General features: G+C 47.1%; 1 protein-coding gene and 1 long non-coding RNA gene across 8 annotated transcripts in view; one reads left to right on the plus strand and one right to left on the minus strand.

The window, feature by feature from the left end:
* MSI2 (musashi RNA binding protein 2) overlaps positions 1-15,554 on the plus strand; it is a 428,839-nt gene that overhangs the window by 253,130 nt on the left and 160,155 nt on the right. The gene's annotated exons all lie outside the window — the stretch shown is intronic.
* On the minus strand, positions 13,368-14,866 carry LOC116474390 (uncharacterized). Its single transcript, XR_004249668.2, has 3 exons — positions 14,746-14,866; positions 14,011-14,088; positions 13,368-13,872 (listed from the first exon to the last, which is right to left on the minus strand). It is a non-coding gene; the product is annotated as an uncharacterized LOC116474390 (long non-coding RNA).

The following is a 15,554-nucleotide window of genomic DNA, read 5'->3' on the forward strand; positions in this document are numbered from 1 at the left end:
CAGTGGGCTGTGCTGGGAGGCTTGCACCTGGCTGGATAAAGTGCTGAAGGAGCGTGTTCTTGCACGTGTTCATGCACCTGTGGTCAGAGGCCACAAGGCTGTTCCAGGACCCATTCATTAGAATAGAGTCCTCAAGTCCTAAAGTACAGTGTCATCTTCGATGAAAAATGGTTTCTGTGGTCCAAGTGAGAGGACCCCTGAGTCAGATCAGCATCAAGTCATTGCAGAAATCCAGAGATCCTCGGGCAGCCCTGCCTCCGTCTTCCCAGTCTGAGAGATGGGGCAAAGTGCTGCTTCTCAAGGGTGCTGAGGATTAATGAGCTGACATTTGAAAACTGCTTGGGAGACGAATTGGAAAGTGCTAAGTATTACTATTTCATGTGGAAGTCTGAAAATAGCTGTGCCGAAGTGTTCTGATAAATAACTAAATTGAGCTAGTGAGGGGGAAATTTCAGCCGTCTAGAGAGTGTTTCTCTTAAATATTTTTCTCTCAAGTGGAAAGGAGTGAGGGGGAGAGTGAGGGAGAATTTATCCAGGGAGAATTTGTGTGCGTTATGCCACCCACAAATGGAGGAATATTGAGTCCGCCTCACCAGTCTGGAGTCATCTTGGTTGCTTGCTTTTTGTTTTGTTTTGTTTTTGAGACAGAGTTTCACTCTTGTCGCCCAGGCTGGAGTACAATGGTGTGATCTTGGCTCACTGCAACCTCCGCCTCCTGGGTTCAAGTGACTCTCCTGCCTCAGCCTCCTGAGTAGCTGGGATTACACACATCTGCCACCATGCCCGGCTAATTTTTATATTTTTAGTAGAGATGGTGTTTCACCATGTTGGCCAGGCTGGTCTCGAACACCTGACCTCAGGTGATCCACCCACCTCGGCCTCCCAAAGTGCTGGGATTACAGGCGTGAGCCACCACGCCCAGCTGGTTGCTTGCTTTTTGCTCCTTCTTTAACTCCAAACCCAAGGCATTGCCAAGCAAATGCAATCCCCCCATGATTAACTCAGTTGTCTCTACTGCATGACACCTTCACAAGGTCTTTTCTGCTTTTTCAAAACTTTCCCATCCTTTACGATTAGTGTCATTCCTGAAGATTTTTGGCCAAATGGCAGTTTCTCCATTCCTTCTGTTGTAGCATCTGATTGTGCCACCATCAGTCACTGCATTTGCCCATTGGTTTAAATGTCTGTTTCAGCTTGCCTCTTCACCTGGGGCATGGGAGGCAGAAAGGGTGCATTTTTCATGTGTGCTGGGCCTGCCACGTATTTGTTATCAGTTTGTTCTTAATTGGGCTGTTTGTCACACCACCTTTTTGCCCCATGAGGTTTCCCCATCTACTGCTTCCTCTGTCTTGGTCCCATAGGACTTTCAGCCTTTTGTGTGGCTGGGTTTTCTGCAGGCCTCTTTGGGGGCTGGTATGGATGGCCTTGGGTGGGGAGGGTACCTGGGCCCCTGAGGCCCTCTTGATGAGGTGGGCTGTTGTAAATGGTGGCCTCATCCCCAGAGAGCCTTCTCATTTCTTCCTACCCTGATATTTTATAACAAGATGCTCATAAGCCTTTGGTTCCACTGGCGTGAGCTCCTAAATAATGTTGCACTCCTCTTGTTTTTTTTTGTTTTGTTTTGTTTTTTGTTTTTTTGGAGACAGAGTTTTGCTCTTGTCGCCCAAGCTGGAGTGCAATGGCACGATCTCAGCTCACTGCAACCTCCGCCTCCCAGGTTCAAGTGATTCTCCTGCCTCAGCCTCCCGAGTAGCTGGGATTACAGGCGTGCGCCACCACGCCCGGCTAATTTCTATATTATTAGTAGAGACAGGGTTTCACCATGTTGGCCAGGCTGGTCTCAAACTCCTGACCTCAGGTGATCCACCCACCTCTGCCTCCCAAAGTGCTAGGATTACAGGCGTGAGCCACCACATGTGGCCTCCTTGGTTTTAAAAGCCATGCAAGTTCTAAAGTCTGCTGGAGCTGGCCAAGGCAGGACACTCATCTGGAAACACCTTTTAAAAAATAGGCTTATGGCACATTTTTGTGTTTCCCTGGCTTTAGTCCGTGGCACATAAACTGGGGTTAGGAGCAGGCATTTAAATCCCCAGGGCTAGCTCTTGTCCTGTCTCTGCCTCTCTGTATCCCGCTCTCTGGAGGTGGGAGGGAGCTGTGCCTGCCATGCATCCACCAAGCAGATGCTTCTGTCCCTGGAATCCCAGCTTTGTTTGGTGATCAGAAACTCCAGGGGTATCAGTCAGTCTTGACCCTTTGGAGGAGGTCACCACCACATCCAGGCAGGAACAGAGCCATTTGTGCTTTTCCACTGATACCTGTTCTAGAACCAGAGGGGGTCAGCCAGCATGGTGCACTGAGTCCCCAGAGCAGGGTCCCAGGTGCAGCCTGAAGGATGGAGAAGACATGGGCCCTGCCCTCAGGGAGCGGATGCTCTGGCAGGAACTTACCATGGTCATGCAGACGTCAAGGTGGAACAAAGGAAGGCGCGTTAATAAACTGCAAATGTGAAGTGAGTAGAATAAAAGGTAGAGTGGTGACCCACCCGCTCAAATATGTTGAGTAGCCTCTCCCTCCCCTTACCGCCACCCACCCCACACTTACCCAGAGACAGAGAGAAGGTTCATTAAGCTGGAATAGTAATCTTTCCTTCCTGCATGCCTTGAGACTGGGGCTCCTCGGCTTTCTGGACCATCTGGGCTCAAGTCCTGCTGGCTCAGAATGCCTCTCATTTGCTTCTGGAGTGGGGTGTTGCCCTGGGGAGGCAGGTTTCTCTCGTGCATACGGATGCTGTTTCCCGGGGTTGATGCAGTGTACTAACCCCAGCTCTGCCTCTGGCCTGCCGTGTCACTGTGGACAGCAGAGGTGATTAAGCCCTTGACCCCTTGACCTCAATCGGCACTGCCTATTTGGCAGTGGGGTATTTATTTGTTTCACCAAAGACAGTGTGGTCTCTCTGACATCATTTTGTCCCCCCTAGTTTCTTTCTGAAAAGCCAGAACCTCACCTTCAGGGTGAAGGCCCAGCCATTCCGTAGCTCACACAGGCCAGGCCCACACAGACAGCTGTGCTTTCTGCGATTTCCCTGCCCTGCTCCCGTGGCTTACATTCCACTCCAGACACACACTTCTGCTGCCCCATTACCAGGTCCCTGGTGCCCCTTTGCCTAGAAACTACCTCCTGCCATTTTTGTGATGAACCGTCTCCCCCAGCTAAGTTAGTGTCATTTTTACCCTGAGTGTTCAGAGCCTTTGAGTGCGTGAATGAATGACTAAAAACTGGGCCTTGACAGAGTGCCTGTATGTGCGCTGCATGGGGCCTGCACAGTCTAGAACACTTACCACGTATCCTGCACTGATGGCGCCTCTGTCCCCATGAACTCAAGGACAGGAATCAAGTCTTCCTCATTTAAAAAGTCTTTGGGCCTAATATGGTAAATATGAGTTGATTGATTTTTTTTTTTTTTTCAAATGAATGAATGGATTCTAAAGGTAGCACCACTGCCTCTGACAAACTTCTTTTTAAGTTAAGGGCTGCCCATTTGCTGAACAGAAGGAGCTCATTCAGCCCAGTTGTTAGGGCATTAACTGGGCTTAGGGTAATAGCTCTGAAGCTGCTGTCGCCTGTTGCCATCTGGCCATAGTAGCCTCCTCAGGTAAGGGCTGAATCTCTTTTCTATGCAGGATGACACAGGGGGTCCTCGCTGGAATAGAAGTTGCCCTCAGTGAGTTAATTTCCTCGTTGAACAGAACCCAGAGGCCGCAGAGTCTTAGTTAAGACTTGGTTGTAAATCACAGAAACCAATCTCATGTCAGCACAAGCCTGTCTGTCTCTCTCTTTTGCCTGGTTTTCCATGCTTCTGCAGCCTCGTGGCAGGACACGGCCACCTCCCATGTGGGCAGCGTGGGCTGGACAGATAGATATTAGAGAAAGTGGCCATTGTGTCTCATCCTTGGTACTCCTTGCTCAGGTGAAGCCAACCTTGCCATTAATTTTAATTTCACTCGGCATCAACATCCTAACTGTAGAAAGAGGGAGGGCCTCAGGCATGAACAATACTAGATCTTCTGACCAGCTCGCTGAGGATGTAATAATAATGGATGGCAGCTATTTAGTTCTTCATATGTGCCAGAATAGAATATTGCACATGAATTAGCTTCTTCTTTTTTTTTCTTCTTCTTCTGAGACAGAGTCTCACTCTGTCTCCCAGGCTGGAGTGAAGTGGTGCGATCTTGGCTTACTGCAACCTCCACCTCCCGGGTTCAAGCGATTCTCCTGCCTAAGCCTCCTGAGTAGCTGGAATTATAGGCGCCCACCACCACTCCTGGCTAATTTTTGTATTTTTAGTAGAGATGGGGTTTCACCATGTTGGCCAGGCTGGTCTCAAACTCCTGACCTCAGGTGATCCACCCGCCTCAGTCTCCCAAAGTGCTGGGATTACAGGCAGGAGCCACCACGCCCAGCTGAATTAGCTTCTCTTAATGCTCATAACAGCACTATGAGATAGGTACCAACTCGAAGTGAAGTAACAGAGGCACAGAAAGATTGAGTAATCTGCCCAATATCACACAGCTAATAAATACTAGAGCCAGCATCCAAGCCCAGGGAGTCTAGCTGTAGAGTTTCTGGCCTCTCCCGCTAGTCTGTACTGGTGAGCTGGGACCTGGGTCTAGGTGCCCTAGCAAGCACTGTTTGTGGACACGTGGGTCATTGGCAGAAGAACTGCAATGCCTTTTATAAATCTAGAATTCGACAGTGTCACCAAGCAGATGGGATTCTGCAAAAGATGGGACTATATGCCCATGACCACATTTGCCATCATTTGATTTTAAATTGATAGCAGTTAGGGTGGAGGGGCTCCTTTACTGCAGTCCCTCAGGGAGCCTCACCCCCCCTACACCGGGCTCTCAAACCCTCTGGCCAGCTCCTTGTGCTTCTCCTGTGGTGATGAAGGGCAGTTTCTTGAGTGCCACACAGTTCCTGAGATCTACAGAGACATCTTGACCTTGGAGATTCCTATTGTTCTTAGAAAATCCCTAGTTCTGGAGCTAAAGTAGGAAAAATTATAGAGCTGAGTAGTTGAGGAGCAGTTTAATTAAAAACAACAAAAAAAGAAATGTAAATGAATTAGGCACAAATCTTCATGGGGCGTCATTATTGGCAGAGGAGGACCCTGAGAGGAGATTAAGATTTCCTTTTATTTATTCTTAAGTTCCATTGTAATTGAACCCTTAGGCTTGAGAGGATAAGGATTCCTCACACAGTCTGATTTCAACAAGAATTTGTCTTTGTTAATTTATATAGGGAAGTGTAGTAAATCTACCAGGAACAGGATGTTGGCCCCTGTCCTGTTTCAAGGGGGTCTTGAGAGTAATAGCGACTGACAGTTTTCCAGCAGCTAAGAGATTTTTTTTCTGCTTCAGAAAGCAAAATATTGTATGAGTTGTGCACAATGTAGAAATGATTTGAAGAATTAGGGTGCAGCAAATAATATGGTTTTCAGCAAAGCACTGAAGACTTCATCAAGTTATAAAGTTAGCAAGTGAAGGGAAGACAGGGGTGGACCAGTGGGATACAGCACAGGTGTGCTGTGGGCCTGTCATTCTTGTTTAATTTCCTTTTTCTCTGGTCCCAATCTGAATTGCCAAAATATGTTAGATTGCAGTGCATCATTTCATTTGCCTGCTTTGTAATTCCTCTTTACCTCAAACAGTTGAAAACATGGCACTAAAGCAAATTGACAGCTCCTGAAATGAGAAAGATCTTTATCCTTCAGAGTGTTGATGTAGAAATAAATGAAAGAAAAACATGCTTGTTGGGTCTTGAAGCAGCTTGAATTGATACTTTTTTTTTTTTTTTAAGAGAAGATGTGGGTTTTTCCCTCTCCCTTCTTTTTTCCCCCTTAGGGTGCTGTGTGGCTCAGGGATTAAGTAGGAGGGTTGGTTATTCTGTCAATACTCATTTGCAAAGATCTGAGTCATGATTTGGGTGTAAGGAGTAGACCAGAAATTTCCAACCTCTCGAGGTCAACAGAAGGAACGCCAAGTCCTCAAGTTGACTTCCTTACCTCAAAAAATCTATCAGGCACCATGGGTACCCCATCCCAAACCACATGTGGGCCAACTGAAATGTCAGGCCTGCTTGCCTTACACAGAGCACCCCGACGCATCCCATCCCAGCCACTTCACGCTGCCAAAAAGCCCCAGTGATGACCAGGATGAATATTGATAAATGATTTCCCATACTTCAAAAGTAAGTAGTTTGTTTGGTGTATGAAAGATCTCAAAACATTTAAGATCTGTGTTTCAAAAATTAAATGAAAGACAGGACTAATGGCTGAAAATAGATTAGAAACCACTGGGTTTGATGCTCTTTTTTTATCTGAGTCTGTTTTGTTTTGTTTTGAGACAGAATCTCGCTCTGTTGCCCAGACTGGAGTGCAATGGCGTGATCTCGGCTCACTGCAACCTCCGCCTCCCGGGTTTAAGCAATTCTCCTGCCTCAACCTCCCGAGTAGCTGGGATTGCAGGCGCCTGTCACCACGCTCGGCTAATTTTTGTATTTTTTAGTGGAGATGGGGTTTCACCATGTTGGCCAGGCTGGTTGTGAACTCCTGACTTCAGGTGATCCATTCGCCTCGGCCTCCCAAAGTGCTGGGATTACAGGTGTGAGCCACTGCACCTGGCCTTATCTGAGTTTTTTTCTTTATCCTCCAAAATCTTTTTGAAACTCAACAGTACGCACTTATTGGACGCTTATTTTTGTATTAATCCCTCTAGTGGGCGCTAGGTAGGGAATGCAGAGCTATATGTGAAATTTCCTGAGGACCAGGGAGAGGAAGCGATGGGGGAGTGTGGACCACCAATTCATGTATTCATGTGACAGAATAAGATTTCAGAGTTGTGTATGCCAGCGCCAAATACAAGAAACAGATAAGGGATAGATCTTTCTACTGTATGCCTACCTTATTTATGCCTACTTTATCCAAATCAACAGAAATGAGGGCATAATTGTTTGTATTATAAACAGATCTGCCACGGGGTTTCTTGAAATCATGAGCCCCCTTGTGGTTTCTTTTTATTATTATTATACATTTTTATTTTAAAATAGTGTAGGACTCACAAGAAGTTGTAAAAATAGGACAAAGAGCTCTTGTGAACCCTTCACCCAGCTTCCCACAATGATAGTATCTCCCATAACCACAGTACTTTGTTAAAGCCAGGAAACCAGTGTTGGTACCTTATCAGTTTTCATGTATATTTGTGTGCAATCATTTAAAATTTTACTACCTGGAGATATGAGTAACCATCACTACAATCAGGATATATAATAGCACTGTTCTATCACCCCAAGAAACTCCTTGTGTTTCTCCTTAATAGTCACATCCTGGCCCCACTCCTAACTCCTGGCAACCACTGATCTGTTCCTCATCACAATAATGTTGTCGTTTTGAGAATGTCACAGAAATGGAGTCATACAGTATGTAATATAGCCTTGATACTTTTTCACTTGATATGATCCCTCTGGTCAGTTGTGCACCAGTTGTGTACCATCTGTATTCCATTGTAGGAATGGAATGGAATGGTTTGTTTGTCCATTCCCCCTGTGTTTCTAAAAGATGGTTTATTTGCATACGACCCATTGCATCACAGTACATCAAGCCAGGTACACTTACAAAGTTAAACCTCACTCATCCGTACTGATGTCACGACTTTGTAGTCATCAATACAAAGTCTGTTATCCCATTATGCAGTCCTCATCCAACAGGTATTTGTTGAGCATCTGTGCATGCCGCGGCTGGAATGCATTCTGGTAATAGCATAGGGTAGTCATTTGCCACAGGCCAAATGCTTTCCTGTGTGTTGTATCAATAGTTTCTACTTCTCAATGCTGGCGTGAAGGTTAACAGTGATCATGTGTTCCTTTTACACACAAGGAAGCTGAGCTGCTTTGGAAAGCCATGCCCAAGATCACGCGTAAGTGGAAATGGAGTGGGATTTGAACCCAGGATGTGTGATGGCATGCCAAGTTTCTTTTATTCTGTCACTGTGGCTTCAACTGTACCCGCTGAATTGCTTACAGCCAGTTTGCTCCTCTAGAAAATGAGTGAACTGGACTCATATCCTTTTTATCCTCTCTGCCTTGAAGAGTTTGTGATCCTCCCTGAATAAGAAGTAACTTTGCCCTGTGACTGCATCTCTCAGCCTGTTGCTGCACTTGAACTTTGTTCTCAGCAGCATTTTCTTAGCCATTATTTGAAGACAGTTTCGGAATTCAAAAGTAACAAATTAGAATTCCTCTAAAAAACAGTCTGTAGTTCAGACCTTCCCTCATTTTACTAATTTCCGACAGGGTCTTTGGGTTAGAACTAGGACTGGGGAACCCATGGGACTCTAGGGATGACTTTAGGGATAAGGGGATTGCGGAGATTGGCTGTCAGGCAGCCCAAAGGGGAAGGAGCAGGAACTTCCTTGGATGTCATCAAAGCCCCATGAAGAAACTCTGGGGCTGAGTGGTGCTGAGTGCGCTGATTTGGGTGCCTGATGCTATACAGTTCGCAGAATTCTGCCTTGTGCCAGAATTGCTGGGGATCAGAGGAGGCTGCTATTTCAGGCATCTCAGTGCTACTGCTGCTGAATTCAGGCCTGAGCAGCTCATCCGAGAGGGCGGGGCAGAGATGCTCCAAGCTTTTGAAGCTCCACGAAGGGTTCAAAGGAGGCTTGGAGAAGGGATTCCTGTACTGGGCGGGAAGTGGAAAGGTGACCTTTGGGTCACTTCTAACTCCTGAGTCTGTGATTCTGAGGCAAATGGAACTTCCTCTCTCCCTCGGTTACCGACATTCACTCCAAGATGTGGCTGAGTTCATCGGAATCAAAGGCTGATGCCTTCAAAGGGCTGGTGGAGAGAAAAGGGCCTGGGGCTTGGGAAACCTGCAGCTACCCCATGACCTCTGGCTTATCCCCTTGCCCCTCCTCTGTTGTGGCCAAGAAAAGTGGTGGGGCTCTGGGACCCAACAGACCAGCGTCCACCTCCTATCAGAGTGGCAGAAAGAGATGGTGGGGGATAGAGAGGCACCGTGGTACAGGGGTGTCAGAGAGCCCAAAGGTCATTCTAAACACACATTTTTTCAGCTGTGCTCTGCAACAAACTCTGCGTGTTGGTCACACAAAAGAGCTTTAATAAATATTAGTTTAATGAATAAATGTGTCACTTTGGCAGAGCTCTCCCTCTTCCTCATTCTTCTTTTTTCATCAGCCAGTCTTAAAGAGAGGAGGGTGGAAGATGTCTGAAGCCCTATCCTGAAAGCTGATGCCCTCAGAAGTTCCCTGCCCTGGGGCCCCTGGCCTTTCTGAAATGTAGACAAGCCCTTCATCCCATTTTCAAGCCATGTTATTTACCCTCCCTGTTTTCCAGACAGAAAGAAGGTGCAGATGGCCCATGGGATTAAAATTGGGATTGGAACCGAGATTTTCCAAGCCTACAAAACTCCTTTCTCCTCTCCCCCTCCCCTCCCCAGGCGTATGGCTGCAGCTACGCTTGTCACCATTCGAGACTGCATTGGCCACAGGAGATGTGGATGATTTTTCCATTTGTCCTGATGTTTATTTCATGCCCATCAATATCAGCCCGTATTAGGACAGATGAGGTGGCTATTTACAGGCTGTGCATTTTCACACTCGGTAATTATAAACCCTTCCCTGGTTTGGTCAGAGTTGTGGAGATTCATTTTGGCAATTAGCAGTTTAGTATTTGTTTAATGGGAATGTGAGAGAGTGTACCGGCACATCAGTGCTCCCCTAATGATTTGCCTGTCTCCTCTGGAGCTGGCAGGCTTGGGCCTTTTTCACGGTAGGTGAGGCCTGATGGGGAGAGGCTGGAGAGGGGGAGAAGGGAGCATTCAGCAGTTCAGCAGCCTGCCTGCTGCTCCCCTCCCCCAGCACACTAGCATGCATGCACTCACGCACTCACAATCAGTGCTGAACACGGGCCTGGATTTCCAGAGCACAGCAGCCGCCACTTGAAGGAGCCTCACACGAGAGAGGCCGTTAGGCCAGATGCCATTTCCATGTGACAGCTGTCAAGCCTGCCGGATCCAACTGCTGCTCCTCAAACAGCTCTCTCTCTCAGTGTCTCTCTCCCCTTCCCTCATCGCCTCCTCTCTACACCCCATCTCAGATATCCCCAGTGACAGTCTGCTGCCCCACCCCGCAGGGTGGTGCTTGGGCCCATGGCTTTGCAAGCTCAGCCAGAACGGAGCTCCCACCCAGTCCTACCTCTCACTGGGAGACTCTGCCTTCCCTGGCTTAGTGTTGAGATAGGGCCTCCTGGGACTGCTCCCCCAAGGGCACACTGGTTCTGTTAGTGGCCTTCCCTTGGCATAGTCCATTCACAATAAGAAAATCCACAGCATTGCGTGTGGCTCCCGGCTTAACTGTGTGGACCATGTATGGGTGTGTGCATGGGGGCAAGGGGATTGCCAGGATGGGGCAGTGAATTGGGCCAGTGTCTGTTATGATGAGCGTTTTCTGTGTGGTAGGCACTCACTGGCTACCACATGAGCCTTCCTAACAACTCCAGGAAGCAAGACACACTGAGTATCCTTAGCGTCACTGCACAGGGCGGGGGCACTCGCATGGCTGAGCCTGGACTGCGTTCCAGAGCCCTCTGGCAGTTCCAGCTCTACTAGAGGTTTGTTCCATGACTGTGGAGAGGCCCGGTGATCTCGAGCTTTTGGAATTCACTTATCTAAAAGGAAGAGACCCCAATATCCTCCTCTTTCCTTTACCTTTCCAATCATTCCTCCTCTCCTGAGCCTACCGGGGCAATATACCTCCATTTCCTTGAGATTACCTAATCACCTCTTCACTTTTTGGTAGGGTTTTAAAGCAGTGTTTGTTGGTTCATCCAGCAGACAGAGGCACTGCACAAAGCTCTTAGGGATTCAAAAAACAGAACACAAGTAAGGGAGAACAGAAGACTTAGGGACACTCTGATTTTAACTATTGGCTCCACCATTTACTACCTGTGTGATCCTAGGCAAGTCACTTACTGTCAGTGAACCACAATTTCCTCACCTGTAAAATGGGTGTATGATGCCACGTGTGCTGGCACATGCCTGTAGTCCCAAGCTACTCAGGAGGCTGAGTCAGGAGGATCGCTGGAGCCCAGGAGTTTGATACCAGCGTGGGCAAACAAATCAAGACCCCATCCCTACAAAAATAAAAATAAAAAATTTTAAATTTTAAAAAGAGAAAAAAAATGGGTGCATGAAATAGGTATGATAATATCTACCTCAAAGCTATTACAGTAACTAAATGAGCTTTGCAAATTGCCTATTACGCTCCAGTAAATGGTAGTTATTATAACAATCATTATTTCAGGAGGATAGACATTTGATAACTTAGAGTCTGATACAGACTGGTACGATCAGAATCTCTGAGCAGGAGGCTTTGCCTTAGGTAGATAAAATGTCTACATCTCCAGGATTGAGTTGTCTGAAGACCCCACATCTTTCAGTTCCCATGGGCAGGTGTCCCTTTGTTGAATTCATAACTGCTATCTGATAAACATTGTGCGTTTTTTCTTGTAAGCTAGATGGGAAAATAGAATGATCCCACAAGAATAAAAGAAGTAAATGTAGCAAAAAATTAAGGGCTGATAAAGGTCTTGCTAATGGGGACAAAATATTCTGGCCATTGTAAGGTGTGGGAACCTTCTGCGAAGAGTTCAAGAAATGTTCTTTATGCCACTGAACTGTAGACTCCAAAAATGGTTAAAATGATAAATTTTATTTTATATATTTTTTTGCCATGATTAAGAACAACTTTTTTAGTTTAGGAATTATTTTTGAGGCAGTTTTGCTCTGCCACCCAGGCTGGAGTGCAGTACCATGATCTCAGCTCACTGCAGCCTCCGCCCCCTGGGTTCAAGCAATTCTCCTGCCACAGCCTCCAGAGTAGCTGGGATTACAGTCGTGCACCACGACACCCAACTAATTTTTTTTTTTTTTTTTTTGTATTTTTAGTAGAGATGGAGTTTCAGCATGTTAGCCAGGCTGGTCTTGAACTCGTGACCTCAGGTGATCTGCCCACCTCGGCCTCCCAAAGTGCTGGAATTACAGACATGAGCCACTGTACCCAGCCCTAGTTGAGGAGAAATTATGTAGACTTTTTCTCTTGTTAGTCAGTAAAGGCCTGGGTTCAAATTAAAATAAACAGGCTTTCAGATGGATGCAAACTAGCATTTTTTGACATTTGGAATGAAGGAAAAACATGCCTGTCAGCAGCAGCTGGGATAGAAACTCCAAGTGCGCCTCCATCACTGCAGTCTTCCAGGGGTAAACACACAGGGACAGAAAGGCTAGCTGTAGCAAGGGGAGGCCAAGAACCTGAGATGGGCAGGAAGGCAGCGGCTGGCAGGCTGAGGCTTGGACTCAAAAGCCCAGCATCTGAGCCCCAGGCCCAGCCCCTGCCAGCTCCAGGACAAACCAGTAGGAAAACTGAGTCTCACAGAATTTGTAATACTCCCTTTCTCGTGGGGTTATTGTGACCACCAAAGTAATAATAATACCTGTGAAAATATTGGTGGTGATGGGAAAAACAACAATGGTTTTGTTAGGTTTTCTTAAAGCCCTCTATTCAGTTTTGGCCCTTCTGAGCTACTTCTCATACAGAACTTTGGCTTTCTTGTACTAAGACTGAGTTAAGCTTAAGGAGAGCCCTAAGAAAGTAGGATAAGGCAAGGAGTGCCTGCTCCTGACTTCTGGCAGGGGATGAACATCTAATCTTTAGGCAGCAGAAGGCCCATTAATACTCATTTACTTAGGGCCTGTCTACACACACATATGCTGTGTTAAGGCTCAACTCAGCTCTATTTAGCCATTTAGAATGGTGGGTCTTGGCCTTGACCGCACCCTGGATCACTAGGGAGCTTTAAAAAGTCCTCTTTCGGGCTGCCCGCTTCAGGGTACTGATTTAATAGGTTGGGGTGTGGCCTTGGTGAGCAGTCACGGCTGAAAAACCACTGATGGAGATTTCAGAATGAATCAATGGGGTTTTCCCGTCTGCTCCTCCTTCTCCGTCCTTCCACTTTGGAGAATGGTTAAAGATAGACCAACCCCCACCCCTTGCAAGGCCAGAGCATACGGAAAAGTCTTATTTCAATAAACTACACATTATTCCTGAGCTTTATGGAAGGAACCGATTTGGGTTTTGCCCAAGCTGGCAGGGAGAGAGGTGGAGACAGTGCCTCCCCATGTTCTGCGTAATCCTGGGCCCAGGCAGCGACTGTCTCCACCACAGGCCCCAGGCACCTGTGGCCTGGGCAGTCCTGCCACCTCAGCCGAGTCTCACTCTTGTGGCCTTAGCTCCTTGAGTTTACAGAGCATAATAAGGCCTGTTAAGTCTGACACACTATAGTATCATGGTATTGCATTTGAGGGTGTTTATTTAGACTAACACTTGGAGCGTTTGAGTGGGAGCAGGAAGAGAAATTCAAGGGCATTTGTTCTGGGGGAGTTTGGAGAGCTGGATTTCTTCTCTTCCCTTTCCCCTCCCTCCTTGCATTTGACCAGATAATATAAGGATCATTTGAAGTGCCATTTCCTGCTTTGTTCTTGATATGTGTGGCTTGTGGGTGTGTATATTTATATCCCCAGAGGAGTAGGACATTTCTCAGGGCGTGCATCGGCCACAGCAAAGCTCTGGAGCAGCCTCACAGCACAGAGAGTTTGCAAAAGCCCGGTGGCCAAGTCAGTGCTTCCAGAGCATCGTCCCAGCTGCCTCTGGAGGCCATGTTAGCATTCCAGGCAGAGAGTCTTTATACATGGATCTTAGGGGCCATATCATAGAATTTCCTCCTTTCACAGAAGAAAAACTGAGGATAGAGGAGGGAGGTGACTGGTCCTCAGTGAGATCCTGGTGGGGCTGGGATTAGAACCCGGACTCCCTCCATGCTTGGTGCGGCACTCCCCACCACACCCTGCTGCCTCCCAGCACCTGCTGAGTTATGTACCAGCAACACTTTTCTCTTTAGCTGTCTCCTGGGAACAAGTTTTTTGTGTCCTCAGATCAGTTCAGCTTCACTCACCTACTATGTATTTGGGGAGCCAAAACTGTAAAACTTTCAGCAGAAGAGGCAGTGGTCCAGGGGACATACTGTAGGTTCCCACCCATTAGCCAGCTAACTGGACAATAGCATTTTTTACCTCCCTCCATGTATCTTTGCATTGTGTCTTTTTTTTTTTTTTTTTTTTTTTTGAGGTGGAGTCTCACTCTGTCATCCAGGCTGGAGTGCAATGGCGTGATCTCAGCTCACTGCAACCTCTGCCTCCCAGGTTCAAGCAATTCTCCTGCCTTAGCCTCCCACGTAGCTGGGATTACAAGCACACACCACCACGCCCAGCTAATTTTTTGTATTTTTAGTAGAGACGGGATTTCACTATGTTGGCCAGACTGGTCTCAAACTCCTGACCTCAGTGACCTGCCCACCTCGGCCTCCCAAAGTGTTGGGATTACAGGTGTGAGCCACCACGCCTGGCCTGCATTGTGTCTTTAAAGGTTTCCTATTCAGCCAACACGTGAGCTGGGCTGTCTCAAGTCTAACCCCTGGATGTGGTCAACACCATCTGACTACTTCTAAAATCATCCAGCAAGAATGCCTGGCTTACAATAAATCTTTTGACTCATTAGAAAGAGGGTTCACTCATTCATTAAATGAATTAGGACTAGAGAGGCATAACCCACTGACTTGAGTGATAATTATTGCTGATTTTCGTGGTGCTCATTTAGTGAGGAACATGTTGCCAATTTCTGTTGGCGCTTCTAGGATCTCTGTCTCCAACCTTGCTGATGGGGTGAGATTTAGAAGAGGTCCCTCCACACCTTAATGCCTATGTTGCATGTGGAATGTTCCATGAAGAGTGTGCTCCACGTGGAATGTGGAACCTGATAGTTTAATTCTCTGCCACATTAAGCACTGTCCCTTATTCTGCCCTTTTTCTTTCCTTTGCTTACTTTCTAGTATTATTTTAGACTGTCTTCTGATTGTAAGCTTTCTTTGTTGTTTTGGGGGATTTTTTAGAATAAGGACCGTGTATGAGTTACCTATGGCCACAAGAATGCTGTGTAACTAACCCCAAAACTTCAGGGGCAGACAGTAACTGTTTATCGCACGTGTTTGGAGTAAACTTGGAGTGGTTCTGCTGATCTTGGCTGGCCTCACTTGCATGCTTTGAGGGTGACTGGCTGTCCACCCATCTAGGCTGGCCTCAGCACAGGGGAGTTGGCCCTGCTCCATGTGCCACCCATCCTGCATCAGGCTAGCCTGGGCATGCCCTTGTCATGGTGATGGCAGAGGTGCAAGATAGAACAAGCAGGAACTTGCAAATCCTCTTAACACTAGGCCCAAAACAGGCATATTCTTCCCCCCACTGCATTTTATTAGCCCTAACAAATTAAGCCCAGATTCAAGGGATGAAAGTAGACTCCACCTCTTTGGGGAGAAGGACTGCAAACTCACAGAGGAAAGGGTGTGAGACCATTCATATCATCAGTCCG

Source organism: Hylobates moloch, unplaced genomic scaffold, assembly GCF_009828535.3.
Source record: "Hylobates moloch isolate HMO894 unplaced genomic scaffold, HMol_V3 SCAFFOLD_10, whole genome shotgun sequence".
NCBI classification, from domain to species: Eukaryota; Metazoa; Chordata; class Mammalia; order Primates; family Hylobatidae; genus Hylobates; species Hylobates moloch.